The sequence below is a fragment of the Macaca nemestrina genome, chromosome 15, assembly GCF_043159975.1.
Source record: "Macaca nemestrina isolate mMacNem1 chromosome 15, mMacNem.hap1, whole genome shotgun sequence".
In the NCBI taxonomy this organism is placed as follows: Eukaryota; Metazoa; Chordata; class Mammalia; order Primates; family Cercopithecidae; genus Macaca; species Macaca nemestrina.
In genome coordinates, this window is record NC_092139.1 from 110,157,349 (window position 1) to 110,183,424 (window position 26,076).

The 26,076-nt window shown below is 49.2% G+C and overlaps 2 long non-coding RNA genes across 2 annotated transcripts; both read right to left on the bottom strand.

The window, feature by feature from the left end:
• Positions 1–4,590: 4,590 nt before the first annotated feature.
• Positions 4,591–9,180, bottom strand: LOC139358960 (uncharacterized). Its single transcript, XR_011614455.1, has 3 exons — positions 8,756–9,180; positions 7,338–7,473; positions 4,591–5,654 (listed from the first exon to the last, which is right to left on the bottom strand). It is a non-coding gene; the product is annotated as an uncharacterized lncRNA (long non-coding RNA).
• Positions 9,181–9,277: 97 nt separating this feature from the next.
• Positions 9,278–19,240, bottom strand: LOC105464345 (uncharacterized). The gene is made up of 3 exons (XR_976786.2): positions 18,959–19,240; positions 12,443–12,593; positions 9,278–9,400 (listed from the first exon to the last, which is right to left on the bottom strand). It is a non-coding gene; the product is annotated as an uncharacterized lncRNA (long non-coding RNA).
• Positions 19,241–26,076: the final 6,836 nt, after the last annotated feature.

Here is a 26,076-nt window from a genome sequence, read left to right on the forward strand (position 1 = left end):
ACAGTCAGATGCATAAAACCATTTATTTTTTCTGTTCAGAAATTACTGGTATTGCTACTAGTATCGATTTTTACTGTTTTCATTTCACATGTACGGATTTGCAGCTGCATTCAGAGTTCAGAAGCTTTCAGGCAGTTCCTAGTAGCCCGATGTCATTTATAGTCTGGTTTCTGAGTGGGAGCGACTTTCTCCAGGAGGCAGCTCCTTGGGCAGTTAGAGACTTCCTGCACTTACTGGACTGGAAGGTCGTTCTGTACAAAATGCCCCGCAACACTGAAGAGATACTGCTTTGTTTTTGTTTGTTTGTTTGTTAATTTTTTTGAGACAGAGTTTTACTCTTGTTGCCCAGGCTGGAGTGTAATGGCGCCATCTCGGCTCACTGCAACCTCCGCCTCCCGGGTTCAAGCAATTCTCCTGCCTCAGCCTCCTGAGTAGCTGGGAATACAGGCGAGATGTTGTTTTAGGACCAGAAATCTCCCAGGGGCGCGCAGATCAACAATAATCCCAGCCTGTCCTGAGTCATCGGAATAGAATCAGAGGAAGGGAAAATCCGCCTTTGGATCTCTGGACTGTGATCTTTCCAGCAGGTCACACGAAGGCTTCACTTGTCAGAAGCTCCCTCCCCAGGAAACTCCCCTGGGGCAAAAGGAAAGTGTTTTGGGCTTTTTCGTCTGCCTGGAAGGGAGCCTGTGCCTGAGTCACTGTTTCTCTTGGGCTTCCCTTTTCCTTTCTTTCCTCCCGGTGTCTGCTGACTTTGTGTCACACAGGGAGCATGGGGCCAGGCCATCTCTGAGCTGCCTGTGGGATGGGGACTTGGGCACTTGCCAGGAGCAGCTGTCCTAGGAGTGGGCGGGAGGCCCTTGGTCACCCACCCCAGGGCCTGGCTCCAGGTGGCCACAGCCTTCCGACTCCCTTCTGGGCACTGGGCCACCAGCTGCTGGGCATGGCCACTGAGTGAGGGTGAGGGCAAGATGAGGAAGAGGTGGCATCAGGTAGGAAAGAATTACTTGCCAGACACTTGGCTGAGTCTGTTTTCTAAGCCGTGCTGTGAGGCAGGTGCTATTGTGTCTGCAATTTGCGGATGAGGAATCTGTGGCTCAGAGAAGGGAAGTTGCTGTTTCAAGGCGACATGGCCAGTGGAGGTGGGGCTGGGGTTCGAATCCTAGGATTAGGCACACTGCCTGGGGATAACCTCTAGAAACGTCTGTGCTTCCCGGCTAGACAGGAGCTCGCTGCAGCCCCTCACTTGCCCCCGCGACCTGCAGCAGGCCCCCCTTCCTCTCTGCAGGTGCTTAGGCCCAATCCCAGGAATCTCTTGAATGAACACATGAAGGTGGAGTCCTTTCCTTTAATGCGCAGGTGGAAAGGGCACCTCAGTGGATTCTACTAAATTTAATAGAAGATAAGTAGGGCCTGACTTCCACTTTCCACAAGGCCTCCGGCTTGTGGAAAGTGGAAGTCAGAATCTGACAGGCTGCGTTTGGCCCTAGATAGGAAGGTGCTGGCTAGCGGGCAGAGGAAAAAGGGCAGGTGGCTTCAGATCCAGGTTCTCTCTTTTGTTCAACTCCATGAGTGTTAAGGGAGACCCGGGCAAGTGCTGAGAGCACCTGGAAAGAGAAGACCCCGCTGGACCTTCCTATCCCCTTGCTTCGGGCTGCACAGGTGAGGCCCAGCCACCTGGACGCAGGCCTGGAAGCCCAGGAGGCAGGCTAGGGGAAGGAGGGGTTTCCTGGGTCACCAGCCCCTCCCTACAGGGTCCCTGGTTCGCCCAAGGCCCCGCAGCTTGGTCCCCTGACCACTCCCTCTGCTGTGTTCCCCCATTGCCCACAGCCTGGCCTGGTTAACAGCCCTTTCCCTGGGAATTTCTCCCCAGTATCTCTGGTAGGTGTGGATGGGGGTTTGTGGCTGCCCAGCCTCCCCTTCTCCAGGCCAGGACATCCCTGGTCCTGTTTGTCCTCCCAACATAGCTTCCAGACCCTTTTCCATGGGGGATCCCCCAGCTTGCATTCCCTGTGTCCAGATGGAGTCTAACCAGAATGGAGGTTGGTGGAACTGTGGTCCCCTCCCCATGGATACATGGCTCCTGGGAGACCCCTGGCTCCTTTCGGGTCCCCCATTTCCTTCCAGCTGGGGTCAGAGCCAGCCAGCTGCAGGAAGCCCTCTGCTGTGCCCCTTCTGGGCCCCAGGAGGCCCTTCCTTAGTCTTGAGATGTGGGCGCCATCCCTACATGGTTGTCTTGTGATGCTGAACCACCTGTGCCTCCCTCATGGCAAGGCCCTTCCTTCCCCACAGGGACCCATTTGGGGTGACCCTTAGGCAGGGAGCTGTTTTGGAAGACCCCTCGACTGCCCTTCCCCTCTGTCCCATCCTCATCCCAGCACCTTTCTCAGTAGCTGAGATTGTACACTCATTTTGATTTAGAAAAAGACATGATCAGGCTCTGGATCTACTCTCCCCGAGGACACCTGGCCAGGGTAACAGCCCTGCACTGATCAGAAGGCCTGGAGACCACAGGGTGGGCCACAGAGCAGGAAAGATCAAGGGGAGCGGCAAAGAATGACAGAGGTGAAGGACTCCAGAGTCCTCCAGATGCTGCACACACCAGACCTCACAGCCCCCTGTGGAGCTCAGATTATCCCCTTTTTTTTTTTTTTTTTTTTTTTTTGAGATGGAGTTTCACTCTTGTTGCCCAGGCTGGAGTGCAATGGCACGATCTCAGCTCACCACAACCTCCGCCTCCCGGGTTCAAGCGATTCTCCTGCCTCAGCCTCCCGAGTAGCTGGGATTACAGGCATGCGCCACCACACCTGGCTAATTTTGTATTTTTAGTAGAGATGGGGTTTCTCCACGTTGTTCAGGCAGGTTAACCCCATTTTATAGACAAAGAACTTGAGTCTGCAACAAGCAAGTCACCCAGGATTCTCAGGGCGAGGAGGAGGCTGAACCAGGATTTGGACCCAGATATCTCTGGCTCTCAAACCCCCTTTTTTCTATAAACCACCTGTTTACAGCACAGAGGGAGCTGGTCACTGGGGCCAAGCTGGATTTATGGTATCTGAGGCTTACACAGTTTCAAGAGGACTCTCACTTAAAAACAAAACAAAATAAAACAAAACAAAACAAAAAACACAATTACAAAACCAAAATTAGGCATGACAGTGAATTTTTTTGTTTTGTTTTGTTTTGTTTTTGAGATGGAGTCTTGCTCTGTCGCCCAGGCTGGAGTGCAGTGGCCGGATCTCAGCTCACTGCAAGCTCCGCCTCCCGGGTTCACGCCATTCTCCTGCCTCAGCCTCCCAAGTAGCTGGGACTACAGGTGCCCGCCACCACGCCTGGCTAATTTTTTTGTATTTTTAGTAGAGACGGGGTTTCACCTTGTTAGCCAGGATAGTCACGATATCCTGACCTCGTGATCCGCCTGTCACGGTCTCCCAAAGTGCTGGGATTACAGGTGTGAGCCACCACGCCCGGCCGACAGTGAATTTTAACTGCCCATTCTAAGAAGAATACCAATCACACTACAGATTTTAGAAGGCTGGTGAATATCATAAACATCAAACCACTCAGAAACATAACAGGGCATTTTGTATCAACGACTCGACCACCTCTAATATGCATTCCCTATGTTTTTCTTTTTCTTTTTATCTTTTTTTTTTTTTTTTTTTTTTTTTTTTTTTGAGACAAAGTTTCATTCTTGTAGCCCAGGCTGGAGTGTAGTGGTGCGATCTTGGCTCACTGCAACCTCTGCCTCCTGGGTTCAAGTGATTCTCTTGCCTCAGCCTCCTGATTACAGGTGGGATTACAGGTGCCCACACCATGCCCGGCTTTTTTATTTTTAGTGGAGACAGGGTTTCACCACATTGGCCAGGCTGGTCTCGAACTCGTGACCTCAGGTGATCTGCCTGCCTCGACTTCCCAAAGTGCTGGGATTACAGGCTTGAGCCACCGCGCCTGGCTTCCCTATGTTTTTCTATACCCTGATCGCTTCCTTGTACAACAAGGATTTTGTAATGCCATATTCTATAGAGAAAACACAAACTTTGATCAAATTTCTTTGATACAGTAGCAGGAAGAGTTCACGGCATGGCTGTGTCAAGTTTTCTCATGTGGGACCTGACCTTAAATGCTCCTTGGATGGACCACACTGGTTACCAAGCAAGGCTTGATGCTCTCATCACAGAGACCTGTTCTGAGTTTTATGTTGTCTTTGTTGGTGTCAATATTTTATGCCAAATCAGCAAGAAATTTAAATCTTTTTTCATCATGATCATTGTATTCATTCTCCTTCATTCATCGGTGGGAGTGTTCCTGGAAGCCATCTGTACCCTTGGACGGCCAGCAACGACTGAGCTACACATGGATAGCACCGTGAACCACACGAAATACCCCTGAATTCTGAACTATTTCCATGTCACCTTCTCTCAAAATACCCACAGCCAGTTCAACACCATCCAACTGGATGGGAAGGGGGGAAGCGGGGAATCAGAGTGGAAAGAGACTGAACTGAGTTATTTTTACTATTTTTAAAAACCTTATTCATAGACATACATGTATATTTAGAGACGGAGTCTCTCACTACGTTGCCCAGGTTGGATTCTTTTTTTTGTTTTTTCAGAGACAGGTCCCACTCTAACCCAGGCTGGAGTGCAGTGATGCAATCCTTGCTCATCACAGCCTTGAACTGCAGGTCTCAAGCCATCCTTCCACCTCAGACTCCTGAGTAGCTGGGACTACAAGCATGTGCTATGCCACCAAGCTGGCTTGGTGTGACTAACTGATGTCTCACCTTTGCAAACTTTACAGAAACATGACATATGAACACATTGCAATTACATAGTGCAGTTCAGCAGAAAAAAAAAAGACTTTCTTTTTACTGAATGACACTGACTTAGCAGGAACATAGAAGCAAGTGAAGTCTGGGGACCACTTTTGGCTGTTCTAGAGAAAGTGCCCCAAAGAGGGTTCAGCAGCCAAACTCCTGTTAGTTTTATCATCTCAGAGGGCTCAGCCTCTGAAACAGCTGTTCCAGGACTTGGAGGCAGGGGATCTGGGTTAAAGGCCCAGCTCTGCTGCTTCCTAACTGTGGGGCCTTGGACAAGTGCAGGTCCTGTGAGCTTCACCATCCTCATTAGCAAGAACAGGTCATATTCCCCCGCCACAAAAGTGCCGTGTGAACTAGAATAGGGCATGGGCAAGTACGGGGTTAGTCTTGCTAACAGGCCAGTCAGCTTCTGTCTGGGCAATTCCATCATTCAGGGTTTTGCTGAGGTGGCCCCGGGAGCCCAGTTTAGGAGTTCACCTATCTCCCCAGGCATGGAGAAGGGGTGGCGTTTCTGAATCAGGATTCTGAGCTGAACTGCAAACCGGACTGTGTTCCAAGTTTCTTGGACCAGCAAGCCCAGCTTCCAGAGTCCTGCCGCCCTGGCCTGAACCCGCCCCTGCACACCCCAGGCTCTCAGCAGCTGGGCTTGCAAGGAGGAGGCACCGATGAGCCTTCTTGCATTTCCCACTTCAGACTTGATAGATGACAGAGGACTCCTGCTCCAGCTGTGGGGAACTCCAGCCCGCACTTTGCATCCAGCTCGATGGTGCAAGATCCAGCTTCTCTTCATCCTGGCATCAAACGTCTGTTTGATCAGCTTTTCATCCATTTTCTGAAAATGTGGTGATTGAGAGATGTTCTGAATCTTGCAGAATTCTGTGTCGCACCCTGACCACACATCAATGCAGCCCTGAACCTGACCCTGGGTGGACGCCCTGCTCTCTGCCAGCCCCTTTCTCACCCCTGGGTCGCCAGGGCCCCTGGCTCTCTCCCCTCTGCTAGAATCTCGCGCAGGGACTGGGGAGGGGGGTGTCACACACTGGGTGGAGATCTGGTGCCCCCTGGAGGCCGGACAGGAAGGGCTATGGTGGACAAGGTCTTTGAGAACTTTGGCATCCCGTTCCTGACGGCCTGGGTCCCACCGCCCCTCCCCCAGCCTTCCTGACAGCAGAGGAGATTGATGGGGCGCTGCTCGAATGTTCCTCATCTGCGTCTTCAGTAATAAGCTTCCCCATTGGGTAACCAATCCTAGTTTTGCAAAACCGTTTGTCAACCATTTTCTCCCTTGAGCTTCATAAGAACCCCATGGGAGAGAAGAGAGAGGGGGCCCCCAGGGATCTGAAAAGCTGTGCCTCAGCCAAGTTCATGAGTCACTGGGGAGGAGGCCTGCAGGTCAGTGAAGCCTAGGTGGTCAAGAGTGCCCACGTGGGGACCTATGGGCCTCAGGGCCACAGGTTGCTGGGTTGGACCCTGCCTCAGAGCTCAGGATGGAAACCCGGAAACCCAGAATCCCCATAGGCAAAGAAGGAGGCGGAACAGAACAGGGCAGAACCAAGGACCCAGTGAGGGTGGCTGGCGTCAGAGCAAATATCAGAGTTCACCAGGTGAAATAATCCCAAAATCTATACAGAAAAAGCTAATCATTTCCTCCAATCTCTCCCCCAAAAGTGTCTACTCCTGCAGGCTCACCTGTAACCTTTGTCACTCACTCTTCTGATTCTGCAAACATATAAATCATGGAGTCACAGCCAGGAGAATGTGGACTTGTTTTGCCTGAAATAGGATATCCTAAATCCATGGCTCAGCACTGTGCCATTGTCTTTTTTTTTTTTTTTTTTTTTAGGAGTCTCACTCTGTCACTCAGGCCGCAGTGCAGTGGCATGATCTTGGCTCACTGCAAGCTCTGCCTCCCGGGTTCACACCATTCTCCTGCCTCAGCCTCCCAAGTAGTTGGGACTATAGGCGCCCGCCACCACGCCCGGCTAATTTTTTGTATTTTCAGTAGAGACGGGGTTTCACCGTGTTAGCCAGGATGGTCTCGATCTCTTGACCTTGTGATCCACTTGCCTCAGCCTCCCAAAGTGTTGGGATTACAGGCGTGAGCCACCGCACCTGGCCCCCCCCCCCTTTTTTTTTTTTTTTTTTTTTGAGACTAAGTCTCACTCTGTTGCCCAGGCTAGGGTACAGTGTCATGATCTTGGCTCACTGTAACCTCTGCCTCCTGGGTTCAAGTGATTCTCCTGCCTCAGCCTCCTGAGTAGCTGGGACTACAGGCGCACGCCACTACACCTGGCTGATTTTTGTTATTTTTAGTAGAGACAGTGTTTCACCATGTTGGCCAGGCTGGTCTCGAACTCCTGACCTCAAATGACCCACCTGCCTTGGCCTCCCAAAATGCTAGGATTACAGGCATAAGCCACAGCGCCTGGCCTCACTGTACCCTTTTCACTGGCAGGCATTTTAGTGTCCCTATAGACCCAAGACAGGGGATGGGGGAGACATGCTTTGTGCTCACCTGGCTGGCTCATGGGCAGGTGGCCCGGAGGACCCAGCCCTGGCAGCTGTGGGGTAGCTCCAGCCTGGGCCGGACAGGTAAGCGGAATCAAGTTCCTGGTCAGGGTCTGCAGAAAAGCAGGGTTCTGCTGGCTGGCCTGCAGTGGAAAGAAGACAGAGGGACAGGGAACTGGGGGTAGGGACAACCTTGTTCTACTAATGACTTTGAGAGGACGGGAGTTGCCACAGGAAAATCAGGAGGCTGTTCCTGGGGCTGGGGTGGGCTGTGGAGAGGACACTGGACCAGCAGAACCTGGCAGAACCACCCCAGTCATAAAAGGATATGGTTTTTTTCTTTTGCTTGTTTTTGTTTGTTTGTTTTTGAGACGGAGTCTTGCTCTGTCGCCCAGGCTGGAGTGCAGTGGCGTGATCTCGGCTCACTGCAAGCTCTGCCTCCCAGGTTCACGCCATTCTCCTCCCTCAGCCTCCCGAGTAGCTGGGATTACAGGCGCCCACCACCACGCCCAGCTAATTTTTTGTATTTTTAGTAGAGACGGGGTTTCACGTGTTAGCCAGGATGGTCTCAATCTCCTGACCTCGTGATCTGCCTGCCTCGGCCTCCCAAAGTGCTGGGATTACAGACGTGAGCCACCGCACCTGGCCAAGGATATGTTTTTGTCGAGACTTTTCTAAACCCATTATCATCTCCCTCCCATGTCTTGGTTCAGCTTCTTTCATCGCAGGCACCACCAGGGACATTGCTGGGAGGAAGAGGAGGGGGGAAGCGATGGGCTTCATTAGGAACAGTGAGTTTGTGACTCTGCTGCTAAGTGGCAGCTCCAGCTCACCCCCCCAGCTCCCTCCCACAGGCCACGGCTGGTCATGGAGAACTGGTGACTTCAGAGGCCTGGACAGAGGAGACAGGGGAGAGTGAGGGGCTGCCCTGCCTGAGGTCCGAGGTGACAGCAGAGGACGGCAAAGGAGTGCAGGACCAGGTTGCCTTGCCCTGTCTAAGAGAGTCTTACTGGATGTAGGGGTTGAATTGTGCTCCCCAAGAGATATGTTCACATAGTCCCATCTACTCAGGAGGCTGAGGCGGGAGAATGGCATGAACCCAGGAGGCGGAGCTTGCAGTGAGCCGAGATCACGCCACTGCACTCCAGCCTGGGCAATGGAGTGAGACTCCATCTCAAAAAAAAAGAGATTCCCTCTGCTGTTATGTTCAGGGTGGGATGAAAATAAATATAATGTTTCATGCAAAGCAAAAAATAGGATATAATAAGGATTTTGGGCTGGGCTGGGTGGCTCACACCTGCAATCTCAGCACTGTGGGAAGCCAAGGTAGGAGGACTGGTTGAGCCTAGGAGTTTGAGACTAGCCTGAGCAACATAGTGAGACCCTATCTCTTTAAAAAAAAGGTGGATTTTTAAAAAGTCTTACTTGACCATTACTGTTGATTCCCCATTATTCGAGATTCGATCATCCAGTTTGAGGACCGTTGAAGCCTTTCCTAGGCTATTTTGACTCATCTTTTCATTCTTTCACTAATATTGGCATTTCCTAATATTCATGAAAATGAAAGGAAATGAGAGTAAAACGAATTTACTTTCCTCGATGAGTTTCTGAGGGAAAAGGAATGGACAGGAGCAGGTTGGGTGACCAGCTGGCATTCGCCCCTTCATCAGGTGACCTCGACATCCCCGCATTGCAGAAAGGACCATGAGAGCTGAGCATGCCTGTGAGCATCTCCCCAGCCAAACCTCTCAGCAAGTCTGACTTACAAACCACTAGAAACCCAATCGGCACCCAGAAACCCCACTCCCACGTATTCACCCAAGAGAAGTGAAAACTTCTATTCACACAAACACGTGTGCATGAATGTTACAGCAGCTTATTCATAATCATCAAAAACCTGGAAATCGCCCACATCCTTTACCTGGTGAATAGATAAATAGACCACAGTCCATCCAGACAGTGGAACACTACTCAGCAATGAAAAGGAACCGTACGACAATGTGGGTGAACCTCAAATCATGATGCTCAGCGAAAGAACCTGGACTCGCAGGATTCCACTTCCAGGACTCGCTGGAAAAGCAACGGGAGAACAGAGCAGTGGTTGCCGGGGCAGCACGGGGCGTTCTGGGAGTGATGGGATGTTCCCTATCTTGGCTGTGGTCATGGTGATAGGACTCTATGCATTTGAACTATATACCAAAAAAAAAAAAAGAGTGAATTTTACTGTGTGTACATTTGAAAGTATTTTTTAACCATTAAAAAAGAAAAAATGGAGGCCGGGTGCGGTGGCTTATGCCTGTAATCCCAGCACTTTGGGAGGCTGAGGCGGGCAGATCACCTGAGGTCAGGAGTTCGAGACCAGCCTGGCCAAGATGGTGAAACCCCATCTCTACTAAAAATACAAAAAGTAGCTGGGTGCGGCAGCTGGCACCTGTAATCCCAGCTACTCAGGAAACTGAGGCAGGAGAATGAACCTGGGAGGTGGAGGTTGCAGTGAGCCGAGATTGTGCCACTGCACTCCAGCCTGTGTGACAAGTCTCAAAAAAAAGTTACTTCAATTTTTCCTCCTCCTCCTCTTGGCTTGTAAAATGGTTGCCCCTGTGTGGCTTCAGAGTGTTTAAAATTGCTTACTTCTTCTTGAGGAGGTTCAACATTGTTTCTTTTTTTTTTTTTTTTTTTTTTTTTAGACAGTCTTGCTCTGTCACCCAGGCTGGAGTGCAATGGCACGATCTCGGCTCACTCCCACCTTCACCTCCCAGGTTCAAGGGATTCTCTTGCCTCAGTCTCCCGAGTAGCTGGCATTACAGGTGTGCGTCACCACACCCAGCCAATTTTTGTATTTTTGCTGCCCAGGCTGGTCTTAAACTCCTGGACTCAAACAATCCACCCACTTCAGCCTCCCAAAGTGCTGAGATTACAAGTGTGAGCCACTGTGCCAGGCCTCAATATTCTTTCTAATAAGCTCACTTGGGTTTTATTCAGTATATTCATTTTCCCAGGTTGCTGTAACAAAATAACATAAACTGAGTGACTTAAGACAACAGAAATTGACTTCCTCCCAGTTCTGAAGGTGAGAAGTCCAACACCAGGGTGTCGGCAGGGCTGTGCTCCCTCTGAAGGTTCCAGGGAAGAATCCTCCCTCACTTCTTCTGGCGTCCAGTGGCCACAGGCATCCTTTCCTTGGCTTGTAGCCTCACCACTGCCATCTCTGCCTCCATCTTCCTATAGCCCTCTTTCCTCTGTGTCTCCTCTGCTGCTGCTGCTTCTTTTTTTTTTTTTTTTTTTTTTTGAGACGGAGTCTCGCTCTGTCGCCCAGGCTGGAGTGCAGTGGCGCGATCTCTGCTCACTGCAAGCTCCGCCTCCTGGGTTCACACCATTCTCCCGCCTCAGCCTCCTGAGTAGCTGGGACTACAGGCTCACGCCACCACACCTGGCTAATTTTTGTGTATTTTTAGTAGAGATCGGGTTTCACCGTGTTAGCCAGGATGGTCTTGATCTCATGACCTCGTGATCCGCCCGCCTTGGCCTCCCAAAGTGCTGGGATTACAGATGTGAACCACTGTGCCTGGCAGCAGAGGGAATTTCTAAAGGCAAAGACTGTTCCTGAATTAGGCGAAGGCGTGGCAGCTTCACCTCTTACTGCCTGAAGTTGGGTAGTTCTCTGCAGAGCAATTATCAAGGAGATGTCTTAGCTTGACTTGCCCCAAAATAGATGGGGAGCGAGTCCCATCTGCCCCATCTAATTACCCTGAGCCCTGCTTCTACCTAAATGCAGCCCTGACTCAGCTCAGGCTGAGAAATCCCAGGATCTGCAGTCAGCAAGCAAAAGAAAACCAGGAGAGCCAACAGTGTCATTGCAGTCCAACTCCAAGTTCAAAAGGAGGAGAAGACCAGTGTCCCAGCTCAGCTCATAGTCAGGCAGACAGAGCGAATTCTATCTTACTTTTTCTTTTTCTTTTTTTTAAGATGGAGTCTCGCTGTGTCACCCAGGCTGGAGTGCAGTGGTGCAATCTCAACTCACTCCAACCTCCACCTCCCGGGTTCAAGCAATTCTCCTGCCTCAGCCTACTGAGTAGCTGGGATTACAGGCACGCGCCACCATGCCCAGCTAATTTTTGTATTTTTAATAGAGACAGAGTTTCACCGTGTTGGCCAGGCTGGTCTCGAACACCTGACCTCAGGTGATCCACCAGTCTTGGCCTCCCAAAGTGTTGGGATTACAGGAGTGAGCCACTGCGCCCGGCCTTTTTTTTTTTTTTTTTTTTTTACCCTAGAGACAGGCTCTTGCCCTGTTGTCCAGGCTAGGGTGCAGTGGTGTGAATGTGACTCACTGTAGTCTTGATTTCCTGGGCTCAAATGATCCTCTTGCCTCAGCCTCCTGAGTAGCTGGGGCTACAAGTGTGCCTCGCCTGGCTAATTTTTTTTTTTTTTTAATTTTTTTGTAGAGATGAAGTCTTGCTGTGTTGCCCAGGCTGGTCTCGAACTCCTGGGTTCAAGCAATCCTCCTGCCTCAGCCTGCTGTGTAGTCGGGACTACCAGCGTGCATCACCGCACTCAGCTTACTCTGTCTTTTGTTCTCTTCAGGCTTTCGATGGATTGGACTAGGCGCATCCACACTGGAGAGGGCCACCTGTTCTACTCAGTCAACTGATGCAAATGCTTATCTCTTCTGGAAACATCTTCACGAAGAGACAGACCCAGAATAATGTTGAACCAAATACTGGGCACCTCATGGCTCCAACAAGTTGATGCAAACAATGAACCATTGTGGAAAACAAAGAACAGTCACCAACTCCCACCCAAGCGGCTGGCTCATTTGCTGGGCTGCCCTCCTCAGAAGGTGGCACAGGAATCCCTGCCTTGGCAGGGAGGAGGCCTGGGGTGTGTGCAGGTGCCCCTGGGAAGTTTCTTTGCCATGGGGAAAGCCAGAGCGACCCCTTGCTTGAACACGAGAGGCGGAGGTTGCAGTGAACTGAGATTGCACCATTGCACTCCAGTCTGGGCGACAGAGTGAGACTCTGTCTCTAAATAAATAAATAAATAAATAAACAAATAAATAAATAAAATAAAATAAATAGAATTTAATGTAAATAACTAGAAATTTTTCAATACCTTGCATCTCTGCAGGTTACCTCTGGAAGCGTGGGGCTTTGTCTTTTTGGGTTAACTCAGAAATTAGACCTTCAGAAACACCATCAGCTCTGATTCTCTACACCCTTGATGCTGCTGGTGGGGACTGATGCTTCCTGATGGAAATCTAGACCTGAACATAAGTCACAGAAAAATGCAGACTTGAGTTAGAGCTAAGCTGAGTCAGGTATTTGGAGATCTATAATCTGAGCGGGGAGCAGAGGGATTCCAAGATATTTGCGTTCAGTGGCTTTTGCATACAGCAGAGCCTGTGCTGAGGGCATTTCTAGGGTCATTACTCATAATCTGCAGTGTTTCCTTCCAGGGTTCCAGGCATCTTACCCCAGAGCTGATTTCCAGATTTCAAGAAAAACCCAGGATTTAGGGCTGGCACGGTGGCTCACGCCTGTGTTCCCAGCATTTTGGGAGGTCAAGGCGGGTGGATCACTTGAGGTCAGGAGTCTGAGACCAGCCTGGCCAACATGGTAAAACCCTGTCTCTACTAAAAATACAAAAAAATTTAGCCGGGTGTGGTGGTGCATGCCTGTAATCCCAGCTACTCAGGAGACTGAGGCAGGAGAATCACTTGAACCTGGGAGGCAGAGGTTGCAGTGAGCTGAGATTGTGCCATTACACTCCAGCCTGGGCGACAAGAGCAAAACTCCATCTCAAAAAAAAAAAAAAAAAATCCAAGATTTAGATCCCCTCACTGCAGCCCCCTCATGGCCTGGTAGCCTTAGCAAGACCTCCTCCTCCTCTCCTTCCTCCTCCTCCTCCCTCCTCCTCATCCCCCCCTTCCTCTTCTATGTACAGAGGATGAGCAGTGGCTTCCCCACACCATCCCCTGCAGCAGAGGCCCCTCTTCCCTTTATTCCCCACTCTGCACGGATGCTATGGGAGCTTCAGGTTCCACACTCAGGACCCCAGTCCCTGAAACATAAAGCTGAGTAAGACAGAGTCCCTGGGCTGAAGGGGCCACTGTTGGCCATGGCGGCAGAGTAAACAGAGTGGCGCTGATGTAAAGGTGAGCTGGGGTGCAGTGGAGGCACAAAACGGGCAAGGATGGGGCCCTGGGTGACAAGGTGGGGCAGACAGGCAGAGCTCAGACTGGGTCCTAGGCAGGGGGGAGTCACCATTTTAGAGCAAGGATGGATGTGGTCAGATCTGGGCTTTAGAAATCCAGCTCTCTAGCCTAGGCAATATAGTGAGACCTTGTCTCCGCAAAAAACTTAAAAAAAATTAACCGAGTGTGATGCCACATGCTGGTAGTCCCAGCTACTCAGGAAGCTGAGGATCCCAAGTGGAGGGATCACTCTAGCTCCGGAGGTCGAGGCTGCAGTGAGCCATGATCGTGCTGCTGCACTCCAGCCTGAACAACAAAGCGAGACCCTGTCTGAAGAAAAAGAAAGAGAGAAAGAAAGAAAGAGAGAAGAGAGAGAGAGAGAAAGAGAGAGAGAGAGAAAGAGAGAGAGAGAGGAAGAGAGAGAAAGAAAGAAAGAAAGAAAGAAAGAAAGAAAGAAAGAAAGAAAGAAAGAAAGAAAAGAAAGAAAGAAAGAAAGAAAAAGAAAGAAAGAAAGAAAAGAAAGAAGGAAGGAAGGAAGGAAGGAAGGAAGGAAGGAAGGAAGGAAGGAAGGAAGGAAGGAAGGAAGGAAGGAAGGAAGGAAGGAAGGAAGGAAGGAAGGAAGGAAGGAAGGAAGGAAGGAAGGAAAGAAAGAAAGAAGAAATCCGGCTCTGGGGCTGCCTGGGACAGGGTTGGGGAGTCTCCTGACTAGCTGCCAGTGAATGTTTACCTTCTGTGGCCAGGCCTTGCCTGGGCGGGGTGGACAGGGCTGAGCGAGGCAGATGGGGCCCCTGCTCTCAGACTGCTTTTTCGAATGTCATCTTGACGCTGCTTAGGTTTGGATTTTGGTTTTCATGGAAGTCAAGTATGGTCCTGACATGGCCACCTCTGCCTGAGCTGATGCACGGCCTAGGGAATCCTATGGTGCTTCACCAGGTGGCAGGGCTCAGCTGCACCTGCCCAGGCCCCAGTGCCACCTGCCACTCCTCCTCCTCCCAGGCTGGGGTTGAGAGTGGGGCCTGGAGCCAGGCTGCTGGGTGGACTCCCAGCTCTATAGTTGGCCAGCTCTGGGGCCCTGGGGAGATGCCCACCCTCTCTGTGCTTTAATTTCTTTACCTGTGAGGTGGGGATGGTAATACCTCCCTCACGGGGTGGCTAGGGCTGTGAAATGAGGTAATGTCTTGGTGTTAGGCAGCTTCCAATATGGCTCTCCAAGAGTGCCTCCTGGCCTTCATAGCCTTGTGGAACCCCGTGCCCTGTGTATGGGTTGGACTCACTGGCTGCTTCCACCCGAGAACAGGGCACAGTTGATGGGGGTTGCTTCTGAGACTAAGCGATCAAGACTGGGGCTTGCTGGGTCTCTCTGTCTCTGACTCTGTCCTCCTCTCTCTCCTGCTCACTTGCTCACCCTAATACTATATCAAGAGCTGCCCTAGAGAGAGGCCCCGTGGCAAAGAACCAAGGGCACCCAGCAACACGAGTGAGGGTGGAAGTGGCTCTTTCCCCAGTCCAGCCTCGCGGTGACCACAGCCCTGGCTGACACCTCGATTGCAGCCTGGTAAGAGACCGCAGCCAGAGGACCCTGCTAAGCTGCACCCAGGCTCCTGACCCACAGAAACTGTGAGATGATAAATATGTACTGCGTAAGCTGAGATTCAGGCTAATTTATTATACAGTCATAGACATCATTTTTTGTTGTTGTTGTTTTTTGAGACGGAGTCTCACTCTGTCGCCCAGGCTGGAGTGCAGTGGCACGATCTCGGCTCACTGCAAGCTCCACCTCCCAGGTTCAAGCAATTCTCGTATCTCAGCCTCCTGAGTAGCTGGGATTACAGGCATCTGCCACCATGCCTGGCTAATTTTTTTGTATTTTTAGGAAAGCCAGGGTTTCACCATGTTGGCCAGCTGGTCTCAAACTCCTGATCTCAAGAGATCTGCCCACCTTGGCCTCCCAAAGTGCTGAGATTACAGGCATGAGCCACCGTGCCCGGCCTGTTACGCAGTCATAGACATCTATAAAATACTCAGCACGGTGCTGGCACATGGCAAGCACTCAGTTACTGACCATGGTGACCCTTCTGTGTACACCAGGGGGACTCAAAATACTCAGGAAATCTAAGTATATAAACCTAGTCACCAGGCTGTCAACATGACCCTTCACAATGAACCTGTGTCTTTTGCCACCTCATGACATCATAGAGGAAGAGCAGCATCAATGTTAAGAGTCTGGAGGAGGGACTGGGTACTGTGGCTCACACCTGTAATCCCAGCACTTTGGGAGGCCGAGGCGGGTGGCTCCCTGAGGTCAAGAGTTCGAGACCAGCCTGGCCAACATGGTGAAACTTTGGGTCTACTAAAAAATACAAAAAATTAGCCAGGCATGGTGGCATGTGCCTGTAATCCCAGCTACTCAGGAGGCTGAGGCAGGAGAATCTCTTGAACCTAAAATCTAAAAAATAAGACCACACCAAGGGAAAAAATCAGTAACAGTGTAGAGGGGATAGAAGCAGACCTCTTTAATACACCTTGTTCTTCAGTTTTGACTTTGCCATCATGTAAATGCTTTATTTCGTTCTAAGTCAAATTTAAATTGAAAAAAAAAAAAAAAATTCCCAGGCCAGGGCAGCGGCTCACGCCTGCAATCCCAGCACTTTGGGAGGCTGAGGTGGGCAGGTCAACTAAGCCCAAGAATTTGAGACCAGCCTGGGCAACATGAAAAACCCCATCTCTACAAAAAATATAAAATTAGCCAGATGTGGTGGTGTGCACCTGTGGTGTACAGGTGCTTGGACGCTACTTGGGAGGCTAAGGTGGGAGGATTACCTGGGCCTGAAAGGTGGAGTTTGCAGTGAGCAGTGAGTCGATACTGCAGCACTGCACTCCAGCCTGGGTGACAGAGTGAGGCCCTGTCTCAAAAAAAAAAAAAAAAAAAGTATTTCCCGGTTGATTTTTGTTCAACTTCAATTATTCATAATTTATTTTCTTCCTTTCTTTCCTTTCTTTTCTTTCTCTCTCCTTCTTTCCTTCTTCCTTTCTTTCCTTTCTTTCCTTTCTTTCTTTCTTTCTTTCGAGACAGTCTCCTCTGTTGCCCAGGATGGAGTGCAATGGTGCAAACTGCAACCTCTGTCTCCTGGGTTCAAGCAATTATCCTGCCTCAGCCTCCTGAGTAGTTGGGATTACAGGTATGCACCACTACACCTGGCTAAATTTTGTACTTTTAGTACAGACAGGGTTTCACCACGTTGGTCAGGCTGGTCTCGAACTCCTGACCTTGTGATCCACCCACCTCGGGCTCCCAAAATGTTGGGATTACAGGCGTGAGCCACTGTGCCCCACCAATCACAGTCTACCTTTAAGTGATAATATAGTCCTTTTTTTTTTTTTTTTTTTTTTTTTAGACAAAGTCTCACTCTGTCCCCCAGGCTGGAGTGCAGTGGCGCAATCTCAGCTCACTGCAACCTCTGCCTCCCACGTTCACACCATTCTCCTGTCTCAGCCTCTCAAGTAGCTGGGACTACAGGTGCCCGCACCACACCCGGCTAATGTTTTGTATTTTTAGTAGAGATGGGGTTTCACTGTGTTAGCCAGGACGGTCTCGATCTCCTGACCTTGTGATCTGCCCACCTCAGCCTCCCAAAGTGCTGGGATTACAGGGTGAACCACTGTGCCCACCCCAATATACTGCTTAATATAAAACATAAGAACCTTGGCCAGATGCGGTGGCTTATCTCTGTAATCCTAGCACTTTGGGAGGCTGAGGAGGGTAGATTGCTTGAGCCCACAATTTTGAGACCAGTGACACCCCATCTCTACAAAAAATGTAAAAAATTAGCTGGGTATGGTGGTACATGCCTATAGTCCCAGCTACTTGGGATCGCTTGAGCCCAGGAAGTCAAGGCTGCAGTGAGCCATGATTGTGCCACTTCACTCCAGCCTGGGCAATAGAGCAAGACCCTATCCCCACTCCTCCCCACAAAAAAGAGCCTAAAAGTAGTGTATTTCTGATTCTCCACACACACACTCCACCATCTATTTTAAAAAAACTACAATAAATACAATGAGTTCAGGCTGGACACGGTGGCTCATGACTTTGTAATCCCAGCACTTTGGGAGGTGGAGGCTGGTGGATCGTGCCACTGCACTCCAGCCTGGGTGACAGAGCGAGACTCTGTCTCAAAAAAATAAATAAATAAATAACAAAATAAAAAGTAAATGGTCTAGGCCTGACCAACATAGTGAAACCCTATCTCTACAAAAAATATAATATTTAGCCGGGCGCGGTGGCTCACACCTATAATCCCAGCACTTTGGGAGGCCAAGGCGGGTGGATCACCAGGTCAGGAGATCGAGACCATCCTGGCTAACGCGGCAGAACCCCATCTCTACTAAAAATACCAAAAATTAGCTAGGCGTGGTGGCAGGCGCCTGTAGTCCCAGCTACTTGGGAGGCTGAGGCAGGAGAATCACTTGAACCCAGGAGGCAGAGGTTGCAGTGAGCTGAGATCGCACCATTGCACTCCAGCCTGGGCTATACAGTGAGACTCTATTTCCAAAAAAAAAAAAAAACAATATTTAGCCAAGTGTGACGGTGTGCACCTGTAGTACCAGCTACTGGGGAGGCTGAGGCAGGAGGATCACTTGACCCCAGGAAGTGGAGGCTGCAGTGAGGCACAATTCCGCACTACTACACTTCAGCCTGGGTGACAGAGTGAGACCCTTTCTTAAAAAAAAGCAAAGAAAAGGTCTAAATTTAACGGCAGATATTTTTTGTATTTTTAGTAGAGACAGGGTTTTGCCATGTTGGCCAGGCTGGTCTCGAACTCTTGATCTCAGGTGATCCACCCGCCTCAGCCTCCCAACGTGCTGAGATGACAGGCTAGAGCCACCGTGCCCAGCCCAATTCTTGAGTATTAAATGCTTAACTGCCTTGTTATCCCTCCTATACTAAGAACACTAAAAAGGTAGAACATTTAAGACAAGAAACCTAATTAAAAAAACAAACAAACAAACAAAAACAGTTCCAAAGCATTTGGGAGTGATTCAGAAAACCACAGCTCCGGAACTATCCTCTCTGAAGATGCAGGGCCTGGACCTCTCTGCATTCCCCCATCAGTGTCTGCTGAAGACAAGCATCTGGAGAAATCGCAATCTATACACGGGCCGGGCTCACTGAGACTGTTCCTTTTCCCTACATCCTGGTGATGGGCGCGCAGATGCCTGAGGCGTCCACGCTCTCAGGCACTGAACTCGCTCCCGTGTCTTTATGTTTCACGATCGTATATGAGAGAGGGCGCATGGCCTGGAACTGTACACGAAACGTGACTGTAAACTGCCTCTCGCTGTTTCCAATTAAACAACCTGCTCGAGCCTCCGGTCTCTCTCCACCACTTCCTGTCTCAATCTCACTGACATCCTCTTTTTTAGCAAAACGCACTTACATTTCAAGCAGAAGATCAATGGTTACATTTTAAAACGCTAAATATCTTCTCTGCACGGCCGAATGGGGGTGTTTCTCCCATCCTTCCTCTCTGCACGTCTTGTCATCTTAAAGCGATGGAATTGAGCTCTGTGAAATCCGATCTGGTTTTTAAGCTCTGATTTATAACAAATTACCTGTGTGGCACTCAAGAAGGAACTTGTATGTCAGATAACACTGGAGTTTGATTTCACCACCCTGCTCCCAAACCTGTTTATTCATTCATGGTGGGGAGAGATCCAGAGGGCCGGAGCAATTTCATCAGCCCTGGAATTCGCGCCCGGAGCCTCCTCTCCCCAGACCATCCTGCTACCATAAATAGACGTCACGTGGCCTCCTTTTATGATAAGGTCAGAGGAAACGAGTGCATAGGGAGAGGCCGTTAGGAGAGTCGGAGCTCTAAGTTTCAGGTATAAAACCTGAATAGTACCAGTCCTCTTGCCTGGGGCCGGATCAGACAGGAGGGACGAGGTGGAAGGCAACGGTTCCACCTGCCGAGGTGATTCCTTTGGAGGCCTGAGCGATTCCCTGGCTCCCAGCAGCGAACTGTGTTAGGGCTGCAGCCTTCCCTCCCTACCCTGCCTTGCCAGGCTTTGTGGCTCCCCCAGCTCATTTTCTGATAGAGCTGTCAGTTTTTATTGCTGATAGGAGAAATCATTTTCTTTCTTAGCTGAATGTTAATTGGCTCCCCTCCCCCATTCACTTAGTACATACAGTCCCCTAGTTTTTTACCCCAAGGAAAAGGTACCTTAGCAGAGACACATTTTGGAAAGACAAGGAAGGTGGTTCTTGATAAATTGCTAATTGGTAACTGTGAAATCAGAGGTTAAGAAAAAGCTAAAGAGGAGGGCGAGGAAGGAATTAGGACCACATGTTTCTGTAGCTCCAGGTGAGCTGGCGCTGCCTAAACGCTCCTCGGATGCAGCACCTGCAGGCTCAATGTTCAATAGAGAGACCTACGAGATCAGCTGGGGCCAGTTGAGCAAACATGGACATCTTGGAGGTACCAGGCACCAAGACAGGTCCTAGAGAGGCAAAGGTGACTAAGACCCTTTGACAGTCCTAGGGGACAAACTGTCAATTTGATGTGATGGGAGCAGTGGCAGAGGTAAGCCAGGATACTGTGGAACTCACTGAGGGTCACAGAAACTTCCTGGAGAAAGAGAAGTTGGAGCTAGGCTTTGCACGATAGCTAGGAGTTGGCTAGGAGATGGTGGCGGCAGTAACATCCCAGGTAGATGAGACAGCTTGTGGAAGGTCATGGGCGCCGTGGAGCATGGTGGTGCCTGAGAGGAGCAGAAAGAAGTTTGCTATGGCTAGCGATTAAGGTCACATGGAGGACCAGCTCCAGCAGGGCTTGGGTGCCCTGCAGGTTTTCTCCCTATAATTCTCATGCACTTAAAAAGCAAACAAACAGACCAAGCATGGTGGCTCACACCTGTAATCCCAGCACTTTGGGAGGCCGAGGTGGGAAGATCACCTGAGATGAGGAGTTCGAGACCAGACTGGCCATGATGAAATCTTGGCTCTACTAAAAATACAAAAATCAGCTGGGTGTAGTGGCGTGCACCTGTAATCCCAGCTACTTGGGAGGCCAAGGCACGAGAACTGCTTGAACCCGGGAGGCGGAGGTTGCAGTGAGCCGAGATTGTGCCATTGTGCCATTGCACTCCAGCCTGGTTGACAGAGTGAGACTCCGTCTCAAAACCAATAAACAGCTTTATTTAGATTTAATTTACATACTGTAAAATGCACCTGCTTAAAGTATGCAAGTCAATGGGTTTTAGTATATTGACAGAGTTGTGTCACCATCACTAACTTTAGGACATCCCACAGAAAAGCCCTTCTGAGGAGGGTTTTTGACAGGGTCATGGCCTGCCCAAATTACGTCTCTCACCAGTTTGGCAGCACAGCAGAGACGGGCTTGGAGGGGACAAGTGTGGGCCCTCATCGAGCCAAGAACATGAGCAATTGCACAGCAGTGATTGTGCACAAGGGCTAAAGATTTATAGCAGTGATGGGGGAAATATACTCCATCTCTTAGATTCTTCTTTGCCAGGAAAAGAACTAGGTTATGAAGACGCAGGTCATTTTTTGCTGGCTGGCTATTTAGTGGCAGTTCTACAAATCAGTATTATGGATGATATTGCTTATTTACAAAGAAAAAAATGACAGAGCGGCCATATCACAGCGAAATCCAGAATGCTGAAGTTTCTGCAAAATGGGAGCAAGACAGAGCACTGTCCAGCAAGTTTCGTGCAGCCAGAACCGCAGCTGGTCTGGACCAAATAAAGGGCACGGGCTCCGTCCTCAAAGGCTGCATTCAGACTGAAGTGCTGAGTCACCTGTGAATCCTGGGTTGTGAGCAGGCCTGCCTCTGTCCAGTGCAAGCGCAGGCTCCTTAGCGACGAAAGGCTCAGAGAGAGACAGGTGCAACTCTACAGCAGTTTTGCTGTCTGGTGGGTCTGATCTGAGCCTGTTGCTGCAATCACTGATCAGTTAGGTTTTTTAAATTGCAAGGAAGAAATAAAACCAAATTAAACTGGCTTTACCAATGAAAGGAACTCCAGTCTGACATCGTATTTGACTAGGGTCATGGAAGAAACCTCTCCCTACAAAAACATAGAAATTCATGATAAAATCTCAGTAAATAAATAAAGTGCCAGTGTGTGGATGAGTTAGCAAGAAAGAAAGGAATATCCCCAGGGGCCCAAAACAAAGAGAGAAAAGCCAGAATGGTAAGCACAGGGTTCTGTCCCACAGCTGCCTCCAGGAGGCATGTAAGAGAAGGCAAGGGTTATCAGAGCCAGCAACCAGGGACCTTGGTTCTGGTGGCTATGTTGAGGCTGGAGATAAGATCTTCAGCTGACAGGAGTAGAGAGTTGAAACTATGCCTCCTTGCAAAAGCCGGACTCCTCTGAGGGCAGATCTCTCAGTGAAAGATGGGCTAGAAAAAAACCTACCCTCTGGCACAGGGAGATAACAAGAAAGCTTGTTTATCATAGCAGGGGCATAGAGCAGTGGAAGCCTGGGGGACATGCTACAAAAGGATCCCTTGAAAAATCCAAGCCTCATATCTGTGCTTTGAGAGGGTTTGAGGTCCAAATTTGTACTTCATGCATGGTCTGGGATTCCTATCCCAGAAGAAAATTGGTACCAGGCTGGCAATAACCCTGGGCCACCTGATGAAGCAGCTGCAAAATGGCTCTTGAGGGGCATTTTTACAACTCCAGCAGCAGGAAATTCCCACGCGAAAAACATGCTCCACTGAAGATGAGCTCACAATCAAATCTCAGTACACACAAGGAAAGGGGTCACCTGGAGCACATGGACAGACGGTACACACAGAAGGAATAGAGGCCAAGACTCTGAGATAACAGAATAGCAGGCCAAAAGAGAATATCGAAGAAGAATGTTTGTGATGATTAAAGGCCGAAATAAAAGACTCAAACTCTCAAGATAGACATCATGACACCAAGAATAGACCATTTTTTTCCTTTTTTTGAGGTGGGGACTTGCTCTGTCACCCAGGCTGGAGTGTAGTGGTGCAATCTCGACTCACTGTAACCTCTGCCTCCTGGGCTCAAGCGATCCTCCTACCTCAGCTTCCCTAGCAGTTGGGACTACAGGCGCATGTCACCATGCCCAGCTAATTTTTTTTTTTTTTTTTTTGAGACAGAGTCTCACTCTGTCACCAGAGCTGGAGTGCAGTGGCATGATCTTGGCTCATTGCAACCTCTGCCTCCTGAGTTCAAGTGATTCTCCCGCCTCAGCCTCCCGAGTAGCTGGGATTACAGGCGCCTGCCATTATGCACAGCTAATTTTTTGTATTTTTAGTAGAGATTGGGTTTCACTGTGTTGGCCAGCCTGCTCTTGAACTCCTGACCTCGTGATTCACCCGCCTCGGTCTCCCAAAGTGCTGGGAGCATAGGTGTGAGCCACTGCGCCCAGCCGCCCAGCTAATTTTATGGATTTATTTTTGAGATAAAGTCTCAATCCGTCACCCAGGCTGGAGTGCAGTGGTGCGATCTCAACTCACTGTAACCTCTGCCTCCTGGGCTCAAGCGACCCTCCCACCTCAGCCTCCCAAGTAGTTGGGACTGCAGGTGCAAGCTACCAACACCTGGATAATTTTTGTATTTTTTCTAGAGACAGAGTTTCGCCATGTTGCCCAGGGTGGTCTTGAACTCCTGAGCTCAAGCAGTCCACCCACCTCAGCCTCCCAAAATGCTGGAATTACAGGCGTGAGCCACCACACCTGGCTAGAATAGACGGATTTGAAAAATACTTATGGATGAAATGATGTGGTGTCTGAGATTTGCCTCAAAACAATCTCAGAGTGGGGAGCTGTAGGAAGGATCATGGATGAAACAAGATGAGATATGGGTCGATACTTGTTGAAGGTGAATAATAACTACACAGGGCCAGGCACCATGGCTCACACCTATAATCCCAGTGCTTTGGAAGGTCAAGGTGGGAATATTGCTTGAGGCCATCAGTTCGAGACTGCCAAACTCTTTTTTATAGAGATGTCATCTCTATAAAAAATAAATGAATAAATAAGAAAAAAAGGTTAATAAATACAGAAGTTTATTCCATTGTCTCTAATTTTATATACATTTGAATTTTCTATAATAAAAATTATGAAACAAAACATAAAGCTCCAAACAGAGCTTCTAGAAATGAACAATATCAATAATGAAATTTAACACTTAGGACAGGCTTAATGGCAGATTGGACACAAATGAAGAGATAATTGATAAACTAGAAGATATGAAAAAAAATATCTAGGCCAGGCACAGTGGCTCAATGCCTGTAATCCCAGCATTGTGGGAGGCCGAGGTGGGTGGATCACCTGAGGTCGGGAGTTCGAGACCAGCCTAACATGGAGAAACCCTGTCTCTACTAAAAATACAAAATTAGCCGGGCGTGGTGGCACCTGCCTGTAGTCCCAGCTATTTGGGAGGCTGAGGCAGGAGAATCACTTGAACCTGGGAGGCGGAGGTTGTGGTGAGCCGAGATCCGAGACTGTGCCATTGCACTCCAGCCTGGGCAACAAGAGTGAAACTCTGTTTCAAAAAAGAAAAAAAAAAAAAAATATCCAGAACGCAGAGTGGAGACAGAAATATACCAAAAAAAAAAAAAAAAAAGTCAAGAGAGATTAAGAGACACAGGGAATAAATCGAAAGGCATGCTGCTCATTTAATAGGAATTCCAAAAGAAAAGGAGATAGGCGCAGTGGCTCACGCCTGTAATCCCAGCACTTTGGGAGGCTGAGGCGGGAGGATTACCTCAGGTCAGGAGTTCAAGACCAGCCTGGCCAGCATGGTGAAACCTCATCTCTACTAAAAATACAAAAAAATTAGCCGAGCGTGGTGGCACATGCCTGTAATCCCAGCTACTCTTGAGGCTGAGGCAGGAGAATTGCTTGAACTGGGGAGGCAGAGGTTGCGGTAAGCCAGGACCACACCATTGCACTCCAACCTGGGCAACAAGAGCCAAACTCTGTCTCAAAAAATTAAAAAAAGAAAAAAAAGAAAAGAAAAGAAAAGAAGAAAAAAGAAAAGGAAGAAGTGAGATTCAAAGAAATCATAACGGACAGTTTTTTGAGAATTGGTGGAAGACCTAACTCGTCCAGTTCAAGAAACAGAAACGGCTCTGAGCAATAAGTAAGAATAAATTTACACCTCGGCTCGCTATAGAGAAACTGTAAGCTACAAAAGACAAAAAGATGAGCCGGGTGCGGTGGCTCATGCTTGTAATCCCAGCACTTTGGGAGTCTCAGACGGGCGGATCACCAGGACAGGAGATCAAGACCATCCTGGCTAACATGGTGATGCCCCATCTGTACTACAAATATTTTTTAAAATGAGCCAGGCGTAGTGGCAGGTGCCTGAGGCAGGAGAATGGCCTGAACCCGGGAGGCGGAGCTTGAAGTGAGCCGAGATTGCACCACGGCACTCCAGCCTGGGCGACAAAGTGAGACTCTGTCTCAAAAAAAAAAGACAAAAAGACAACCATAGGAACAACTAGAAAAAAAAGGCACCTCACCTACGGGTAACAATTCTGCTGACAGAAGATTTCTCAACAGCAACCAAAATCTCTGAAGGCAGCTAAGCAGTGTTTTCAAAGGAATTGTCGACCTAGAATCCTATGCTTAGCTTAATTATTGTTCTAGGATGAGGGCAAAAATATATATATTTTAGAATGAACACAGAGGCTGTTTGCCATGCTCACTGAAAGTGCTGTACTGGTAAAAATGTGCTTTATGAAAGAGAAGAGTCAACCCAGAGAAAGAAAAGACTTGGAAACAATAATAATAAGTCTCATTTATTGAGTGGTTGTTGTACACCAGGCACTGTTCTAAGGTTTTCTCTACAAAAAATTTGAAAATTAGCCGCGAGTAGTGGTGGTGTGCACCGTTCCTTAATTCTTTCTTTTTTTTTTTTTTTTTCCGAGACAGAGTCTTGCTGTGTCGCCCAGGCTGGAGTGCAATGGAGCAATCTCAGCTCACTGCAACATCTGCCTCCCAGATTCAAGTGATTCTTCTGCCTCAGCCCCCTGAGTAGCTGGGATTATAGGTACTCACCACTACACCCAGCTAATTTTTGTATTTTTAGTAGAGACTGGGTTTCACCATGTTGGCCAGGCTGGTCTTGAACTCTTGACCTCAGGTGATCTGTCCGCCTTGGCCTCCCAAAATGCTGGGATTACAGGTGTGAGCCGCCACGCCCAGCCTCTTATTTATTTAATTCTCATGTTAACCCTTAGAACTGGGTGCAATTACTATCATAGTCCCTTTACAGATGGGGAAACTGAGTCACAGAGGGGTTAAAACTTGCCCTGGTCACAGGTCAAGGTTTGGCTACAAAAGCCCACATTCTTAAACACTATGCTATACCAGCTGGAGAAGCAGTAGTGGAGAGCCAGGTGTTGTGGCTCATGCCTGTAATACCAGCACTTTGGGAGGCTGAGGCAGGAGGATCATTTGAGGCCAGGAGTTCCAAGACTAGCCTGCATAGCATAGTGAGACCCCATCTCTACAAAAATTTGAAAATTAGCTGAGCATGGTGGTGTGCA